Source organism: Oryctolagus cuniculus, chromosome X (assembly GCF_964237555.1).
Source record: "Oryctolagus cuniculus chromosome X, mOryCun1.1, whole genome shotgun sequence".
NCBI classification, from domain to species: domain Eukaryota; kingdom Metazoa; phylum Chordata; class Mammalia; order Lagomorpha; family Leporidae; genus Oryctolagus; species Oryctolagus cuniculus.
In genome coordinates this window covers 74673804-74683209 of record NC_091453.1, presented here as the reverse complement: position 1 = coordinate 74683209, position 9406 = coordinate 74673804, and the positions used below count along the sequence as shown (strand labels likewise).

General features: G+C 45.0%; 1 pseudogene; it reads right to left on the bottom strand.

The window, feature by feature from the left end:
* Positions 1-489: 489 nt before the first annotated feature.
* Positions 490-1700, bottom strand: LOC100351537 (methionine aminopeptidase 1 pseudogene; annotated as a pseudogene).
* Positions 1701-9406: the final 7706 nt, after the last annotated feature.

Sequence of the window (9406 nt, the reverse complement as noted above, 5' to 3'; positions counted from 1 at the left end):
GCGGGCAATTCCCAAGTAGGAATTAGATCACTGCTAAGAACAGGTCCATTGATGACCGCAAGTAACCATGTCAGTAGAATCAGCACAAACCCCAGGTCACATAGTGTTCCATAATTATGTTTATAGAATTCAAAATGTATCCATATATATAAAATACAAAAAAATCTAAACAGACATTGATTGCTAAAGTTCCAAGGATTCTCATCTTCAGCACTCACCTGGAAAACAACTGGCTCTTGATGGCTGGTTTGCAGCAGTGACAAAAGCAACTAGAAGCAGGTTTAAGTAAAAGTATTAAAAGGGCAAATGAGAAAACAGCTGTGCAGAGATGGGGACAGGGATTGAGTTGAGCAAGGTTCTCTCTATTCTTCTCGGCCTGTTCAGACTCAAGACAAGTTCTTGAGGACACATATCGAATGCTGTAGTCTTATCTACCATCAAAACAAAACTAATCAAAAAAATTTCCTCTTCCTTCCATATTCTCAACAAAATACACAGTACGATAAGAAATTATAGAGACGCCGTCTCATCGCAGGAGAAAGCTAGAATTGGGACATGAAGTGAGGTGTGCACTGTCGAGCCGCTGGGTCAGGAAATGACAAGCCAGTGTCCGTGACCAGCAGCGTGTGCTCGAACTGAGCAGACCGTTTTCCATCTCTCATCACCACGGTCCAACCACCTGGCCAGGTTTCATCCTGCCACTCACCTTCACAAATCACTGGCTCAATTGTAAATACATGTTCTGACTTCATTACTCCAACTGCTTTATTTTTGGCATTATGAGGGACATTGGGAACTGGGTGGGAAAAGCTTATGGAGCCCATGCCCACAATTGCTTCGAACAACTGACAACCTGTTTGCATGGGCATGTTTCTGAATAATGTTTCCCAATTCTCTGTAATGAACACCAGGTTTCTCTGCATGGATAGCTTACATGAGACACTCATACGTGATCTGAACAAGTTTCCGTGCTCCCTCATCCACTTCGCCAACAAAAAACGTCTCATTCAGGTCCCCGTGATTGATAACAATTACGATACAGAGCAATGTCCACATTAGCAATAGCACCTTCTTGCAAGGGCCGTCTGCCTAGAATTCCATGGCAGATGACTTCACTGAGCTACAATAAGACTTTGGGAAATTATAATAATTCAGAGAAGGATAGCAACTTCTTACAGTGCATACTAAATGTACAGCATTTCTTCAGTAGTTACACCTGGTTTGATCATCCCTGCAGCAATGTCCAAAACTTCTCTAGCATACATACTAGTCTACATACATGCCATTTTATTTGAGAAGTACCTTTAAGAGCCTGTTCAGATTCAGACATTCCTAGGGGATAATCAGCATAGTCTGGCCTTTGAATATAACTTGGTTCTGGCCTTGTTGGCATCAACAGGTAGTGTGGTCTGAGTTTACAGTATATCAATAACTTGCCTATGGGTCAATGTTACTATCACCCTCTACAGACCGGGAAGACACTTCTTGCTTTGCCTTTTCATCCTTTTCTTTCTTATGTAGTAACTTGTGAGTAGCCCAGCTTCCTTTAAAATATTCCTGGCAGCCTCCACCCATGTGGAGAATGTGCGGTGAGAACTGGTCCTTAACTCGGGGCCCTGGGGCAGCCTAGGGCAGCCTGGGGCAGCCTGGGGCAAGTCCACTTCTGCCTCCCCATGTGGTCGAGAGAGACTATGCCCCCACCCCAGTGTGGGTCCCGAGCAGCGAGGCTCCCAGAGCTCCCCAGACCCTCAGAGGCTGGAGAAGCAGCCTATTCATTTATTTTTGTATACTTGAAAAGCAGAGACAGAGAGAAAGGGATCTTCCATCAACTGGTTCATTTCCCAAATGCCTGGAATTGCCAGGACTGGGGGGGGGGGGCAAAGCTAGAAGCTGGAAAGTCAAACCTACTCTCCCATGTATGTGGCAAGGACCTAAGCACTTGAGCCATCAGCTACTTTCCAAGGTGTGCATTAGGCAGGAAGCCGTGAACTTCTCAAAGGATGTAAATGGCATGGCTTTGCACTTTCTGCTTTTAGTTAAATAGAAACCTAGTTTTTTGGTGCCAGCATTGTGGCACAGTAGGTTAAGCCTCCGCTTGCAGTGCTAGCATCCCATATGGGCACCAGTTCAAGTCTTGGCTGCTTCACTTCCAATCCAGTTCTCCGCTAATGTGCCAGGGAAAGCAATGGAAGATGGCCCAAGTCCTTGGGCCTCTGCACCCACGTGAGAGACCCAAAAGAAACTTCTGGATCCCAGCTTTGGCTTGGGCCAGTCTTGGCCTTTGCAGTCATTTGAGGAGTGAACCAGTGAATGGAAGATTCTCTCTTTTCTCTCTCTCTCTGTATCTGTGCCTTTCAATTTCAATTAAGTAAATAAATCTTTTTTTAATTTTTTAAAAGATTTATTTATTTGAAAGGCAGAGTTACAGAGAGGCAGAGGCAGAGAGAGAGAGAGAGAGAGAGAGAGAGAGAGAGGTTTTGGTTCACTCCCCAAATGGCCACAACTGCCAGAGCTGGGCAGATCTGAAGCCAGAAGCCAGGAACTTCCTCCAGGTCTCCCTAATAGGTGCAGGGGCCCAAGGACCTGGGCCATCCTCCACTGCTTCCCCAGGCCACAGCAGAGAGCTGGATCAAAAGTGGATCAGCTGGGACTCAAACTGGGTGCCCACATGGGATGCCAACACTGCAGGCAGTGGCTTCATCCACTATGTCACAGCCGGCCGTAAATAAATCTTAAAAAAAATGCTAAAGTCTCTAAATGACTGCTTAATGGTCTATTAAAAAAAAAAAGAAACCCAATTTTCTAATTAATCATGCAAGAATTAGAAAATAGGACACTCTGAAAGTTGAGTACATGGTCATTGGTATGCTGTGAACCTCTTTATTTTAATAGCGAATTAATAGATTTTATATGCTTTTGTAAACATTGAATTGTCTGGTTTATTTATTGTTATTTGTATTTGGGCTATGACCACTGCTTAACATGGTGCACATTAGCAGGAAGCTGGGATCAGGAGCAGAGTGTAGACTTGAACCAGGGCACTCTGATATGGAACATGGGCAACCCAAGATGCAGCTTAACTGCTGTGCCAAATGTCTGCCTCAGCTGTGGACATTTATAGAAGGAAGTCTGACAGATCCATACTTGGAGTCCACTGTATGAGGCTAGGACTGCCTAACAAAATATCACAACTTATGTGGCTTAAACAACAGAAAGTAATTTTCTCAGTTCTAGTAGCAGTCTCAGGATCAAGAGACGTCAGCAGGTATGGGTTCTTCTGAGATCTCTCTCCATGGCTTGTACATGGCTACACCTCTTGCTGCTTCTTTACTTGGTCATTCTGCTGTGCACATGTGCCCCTGGTAGTTTTTTTTATGTCCTAATCTCCCCTTATTATGAGATCACCAGTCAGATTGGAGTAGGGGCCATCCTAACAAACTCATTTTAACTTACTCATTTAAAGGCATGTCTTGTGTTACAATCACATTTTGAGGTACTAGAGTCAGGGTTTCAACATAGAATTTTGAGGGAACACAATTCAATTCATAACACTCTGTCCCCAAGCAGTTATGTCATTTAAAATAAATTTTTGAAAGATTTATTTATTTATTTGAAAGGTAGAGTTACAGAGAGAGAGACAAGCAGAGACAGAGAGATACAGAGAGATCTTCCATCTGCTGATTGACTCCCCAAATGGCTGCAATGACCCAGGTGGGCCAGGCTAAAGCCAGGAGCCAGGAGCTTCTTCCAGGTCTCTCACGTGGGTGCAGGGGCCCAGGGACTGGAGCCATCTTCCACTGCTTTCCCAGGCACATTCGCAGAGAGCTGGATTGGAAATGGAGCAGCCGGGACTCAAACCGGCACCCATATGGAATGCCAGCATTACAGGCAGTAGCCTAAACAGCTGTGCTACAGCGCCGGCCCCTAAAATAAAATTTGTAATAATATTATTGTGTCAATGGGAAACAAAGAAATAGTAAAATTAATAACCTTATGGCTGGAGGATTTTTTTTTTTAAGATTTGTTTATTTATTTATTTTGAAAGAGTTACAGAGAGCTAAAAAGACAGAGAGAGAGCTTCCATCCTCTGGTTTATTCCTCGGATGGCTGCAACAGCCAGCACTGAGCCAGGCCGAAGCCAGATGCCAGGAGCCTCACCTGGGTCTTCCACATGGGTGACAGGGGCCCAAACACTTGGACCATCTTCTGCTGCTTTCCCAGGCCATTAGCAGAGAGCTGGATCAGAAGTGGAGCAGCTGGAACATGAACTGACCCCCAAATGGGATGCTGGTGTCACAGGCAGTGGTTTTACCTGCTATGCTATAACACCAGCCCCTATGGCCAGTTTCTTAAGCCCAGTGTTTAGGGTTGCACATGAAATTCATCTAAATGAGACAAAGAAGCTCAAGGACGAAGCAGACTAACGACTTAGGATGTCAGGGTTTATTGAGGAGCTGATAAGCATCTAAGTTTGGACATACCCAAATACTAAAATAAATGCCTAAAATCAAAATCCAGATGTGGGCACTGTAGCACAACAGGTTAATCCCACTGCTTAAAATGCCCGCATCCTGGCCGGCGCTGCAGCTCACTAGGCTAATCCTCCGCCTTGCGGCGCCAGCACACCGGGTTCTAGTCCCGGTCGGGGCGCCGGATCCTGTCCCAGTTGCCCCTCTTCCAGGCCAGCTCTCTGCTGTTGCCAGGGAGTGCAGTGGAGGATGGCCCAAGTACTTGGGCCCTGCACCCCATGGAAGACCAGGAGAAGCACCTGGCTCCTGCCTTCGGATCAGCGCAGTGTGCCGGCCGCAGCGCGCCGGCCGCGGTGGCCATTGGAGGGTGAACCAATGGCAAAAGGAAGACCTTTCTCTCTGTCTCTCTCTCTCTCTCACTGTCCACTCTGCCTGTCAAAAAAAAAAATATATATATATATATACCCGCATCCTGTATCTGAGCACCTGGGATCCAGTCCCACTTCTGCTTCTGATCCAGCTTCCTGCTAAATTGCACCCTAGGAAGTAGCAGATGATGGCTTAAATACTTGAGTCCTTGCCACCCACATGAGAGACCCAGGTGGAGTGGTTCTGGCTGTTGTGACCAGTGAATCACTGGATGGAGGATATCTCTGTCTCTCTCTGTGCCTTTCAAATAAATATAAATAAATGTTGAAATTAATTCTTTCACATGCACTATATAAAACCTTTGCAATTTACTTATTTGAAAAGAAAAGAGAGCGCACTGTTACCTACAGGTCCTTCCCCAAATGCCCACAAGGGCCCTGGGCTGAAACTGGGAACTCAGTTCAGGTCTCCTATGTGGATGGCAGGAACCCATCTATTTGAGCCAGGAAGCTAAAATCAACAGCAGGAACTGGGAGTTAACCCTGGCACTCTGATTTGGGAAGTGAAAGTCCTAACTGGTGTCTTAACCAGTGAGACAAACACTCTCCTCTTTGGATTTGTGTGTGTGTGTGTGTGTGTGTACATCTTGAGATAGGAATTATATACCAGAAAATTCACCCATTTAAAGTGTACAATTTGATGATTCTAGTATATTCAGAATTGCATTTTTATCACTCCAAGAACAAACTGTGTTCCCATTAGCAGTTACTTTCCACTTCCCTTTCCTACTTGTATTAATCTACTTTTTTTGTCTCCCTAGAGATTTGCCTATTGTGGACATTTCATGTAATTGGAACCATACAATATGTTACTTTTCATGTCTGGCTTTTTAAAAAAATTATTCATTTATTTATTTATTTGAAATTCATAGTTGGGACCAGCCCTTTGGCAAAGTGGGTAAAGCCGCCACCTGCAGTGCCGGCATCCCACATGGGCACCAGTTCAAGTCCCAGCTGCTCTACTTCTGATCCAGCTCTCTGCTATGGCCTGGGAAAGCAGTGGAAGATGGCTCAAGTCCTTGGGCCCTTGGGCCCCTGAACCAACGTGGGAGACCTGGAAGAAGCTCCTGGCTCCTGGCTTCAGATTGATGCAACTCTGGCTGTTGAGGCCAATTGGGGAGTGAACCAGCAGATGGAAGACCTCTCTCTCACTCTCTCTCTCTCTCTCTCTCTCTCTCTCGATCTCCTCTCTCTGTGGAACTCTGACTTTCAAATAAATAAATAAATCTTTAAAAATAAAAAAAAGAAAAGAAAGAGTTGGCAGAGGCAGAGCGAGATCTTCCGTCCACTGGTTCACTCCCCAATTGGCCACAACGGCAAGGACTGGGCCAAGCCAAAGCCAGGATCCCAGGGCTGCTTCTGGGTCTCCCACATGGGTTCAGAGACCCAAGCACTTGGACCATCCTCTGCTGCTTTCCCAGGCACATTAGCAGGGAACTGAATTGGAAGTGGAGCAACCAGGTTTCGAACTGTCACCCATATGGGATGCCTGCTATGCTGCAGTGCTGGTCCCTGTGCCTGGCTTTTTTAGTTAGACATGTTTTCAAGGTTCATTCATGTTGTGGCATGAATCAGTACTTCATTCCATTTTATTTATAACTAATAATCCATTATACATTTTGTTTATCCACTCATTGGTTGGTCAACATTTGGGCTGTTCCAGTCTTTGGCTATTATGAATAATGATGTCCTGAACATTTGTGCACTATTTTTTGTGTGTGAGCATTTGTTTTCATTTCTCTTGGGTATATACCTTGGAGTAGAATTGCTGGGTCATATGATTAACTTCCTGAGGAGCTGCCATGCTGTTCTTTACAGCAGCTGTGCAGTGAGAAAATTTGGCATTTACCATAAAAATATAAATAAGAAATAATCACCTATAGTACCATAATTCAGATAGCTAGTGTTAATATTTCATTGTATTTATTTTATATAGCTAGTTTTAAGAACTTAAGTAATTATGCTATATAATTGGGATGCTAGTCATGCTGCATATTGTGGGCATTTTCCAATGTATTGCTGATGCATAGGGTTCCATCATATAAACACCATTTAAGCAATCTATTGAACACTCAGGTTGTACCTTTTTTTATTACCTTGCTATATAATATATAAGAGATAGAAAGAGATATGTGTCTTGTCAGAATTTCTAATGAGTAAGTTAAGGTGGTGAACCTTTAAATGCAGTATAAAGCATGGACTCTTGAGCATAAGCAGTATATGGATTATATAAGGTTCCTGCATGGTAATCAGGAGACACAATTTGTAGCCCTGGATCTGGTGGCCTTGTGACTTTAGGAAAGGTAAGTACTTCTTGATGGCCTAATAAAAAGATGTTTGTGTGGTAGAGGCCTTCCCAAGATCAGAAAAAAAGAGCAAAAAGAAACTTACCCTGGGAATGGAATGTGGTCATTATCTGCTTGCCTATGAAGGCTTCAAGTGTAGTTATTATCTGCTTATATGTAACCATTTTGGCTTCTGCTTGCTAAACAGAGCAAGGGTATTAACCCTTGCCAGCTCGACAGACTAGTGCTCAGTATGTGTGTGAAAGAAACATCATCAGTAACTGTGTACACATGGGCAGTATTGCATCAATTCCTATGGCTGCCATGTAACATTAGAATACCCAACCAAATGTATGCATGTAGCCATATAAGGGAGATACAGAGGCTAAACCCATATATATGGAAATACTCCTCTTTGTTCAGGGCTCAGTCTTTTTGGTATGAATCCAACTGGGCCTTATGCCAGCATGACAAAAGACTGCTTCCTGGCCTTGGTATCTCTGCTCATTAATCACACTACATTTGGATTAAGATTACTTCTTTCAAAAAAAAGATTTATTTGCTTATTTATTTGACAGGTAGAGTTACAGACAGTGAGAGAGAGAGAGAGAGAGAGAGAGAGAGAGAGAGAGAAAGGTCTTCCATCAGATGGTTCACCCCCCAAATGACAACAATGGCTGGAGCTACGGCGATCCGAAGCCAGGTGCCAGGTGCCTCTTCCTGGTCCCCTATGCGGGTGCCAGGACCATCCTCCACTGCCCTCCCGGGCCACAGCAGAGAGCTGGACTGGAAGAGGAGCAATTGGGACCAGAACCCGGTGCCCATATGGGATGCCGGCGCCACAGGCAAAGGATTAACCAAGTGAGCCACGGCACCGGCCCCTAAGATGACTTCTAATTCTAATGGTCTATATGCTTGTCAGAGCCAAAACCAGAATGAATTACACTAATTTTAGAGTGCCCAAACATTTTAAAGTTTTTAGTGAACTGTGAAACTAACCTATTCGCAAAACAGTTTAATAAAGCAGTGCAAATCAGAGCCAAACCTGTTTTCTAAACCTGTTGAACATGAGTAAGACTCAACTGTTAAAATTAATGGCCAGGGGCAACATGTGGTGCCAGCATCCCATATGAGTGCCAGTTCAAGTCCTTTCTGCACCACTTTTTTTTTCAAAGATTTTATTTATTTATTTGAGAGGTAGAGTTACAGAGAGAGGGAAAGATAGAGAGAAAGGTCTTCCATCTGCTGGTTCACTCCCCAGATGGCCGCAACGGCCGGAGCTGTGCTGATCCAAAGCCAGGAGCCAGGCGCTTCTTCCTGGTCTCCCACATGGGTGCAGAGGCCCAAGGACTTGGGCCATCTTCTTCTGCTTTCCCAGGCCATAGCAGAGAACTGGATCGGAAGAGGAGCAGCCGGGACTAGAACCAGTGCCCACGAGGGATTCCAACTCTGCAGGCGGAGGCTTAGCCCACTACACCACAGCACTGGCCCTGCACTGCTTTTGATCCAGCTCCCTGCTAATGTGCCTGGGAAGGCAGTACAAGATGGCCCAAGTACTTGGGCCCCTGCCACCCATGTGGGAGACACAAATGTAGTTCCAGGCTCTTGGCTTCAGCTTTGCCCAGTCCCAGTGCCCATTTGGGGAGTGAACCAGCAGATAGAAGATCTCTCTCTATCCCTTTCTCTCTCTCGCTCTCTCTCTCTCTCTCTCTCTGTCTCTCTGTAATTCTACCTTTCAAATAAATAAATCTTAAAAACAAATAATGGGGGCCGGCACCATGGTGCAGTAGGTCAGTCCATCTGCAGCACTGGCACCCATATGGGCGCCAGTTCTAGTCCCAGCTGCTCCACTTCCAGTCCAGCTCTCTGCTATGGCCTGGGAAGGCAATGGAGGATGGCTCAAATGCTTGGACCCTGCACCCGCATGGGAGACCAGGAAGAAGCAACTGGCTCCTGGCTTCGGATTGGTGCAGCTCAGGCCGTTGTGGCCATTTGGAGAGTGAACCAATGGAAGGAAGACCTTTCTCTCTGTATCTCCCTCTCAGTGTCTGTAACTCTAACTCTCAAATAAAATAAATAAAATATTAAAAAAAAATAATGGCCAATGGGAACTTAAATTCATCCTATCCTTAGTAATTCAGAATCTTTAATCAGGACAGTCTTCTACAAAATGAGTGTTGGATGAGGCAAAAGGAGAGGCACAGCTGGTCTTAACTGTTAGGCA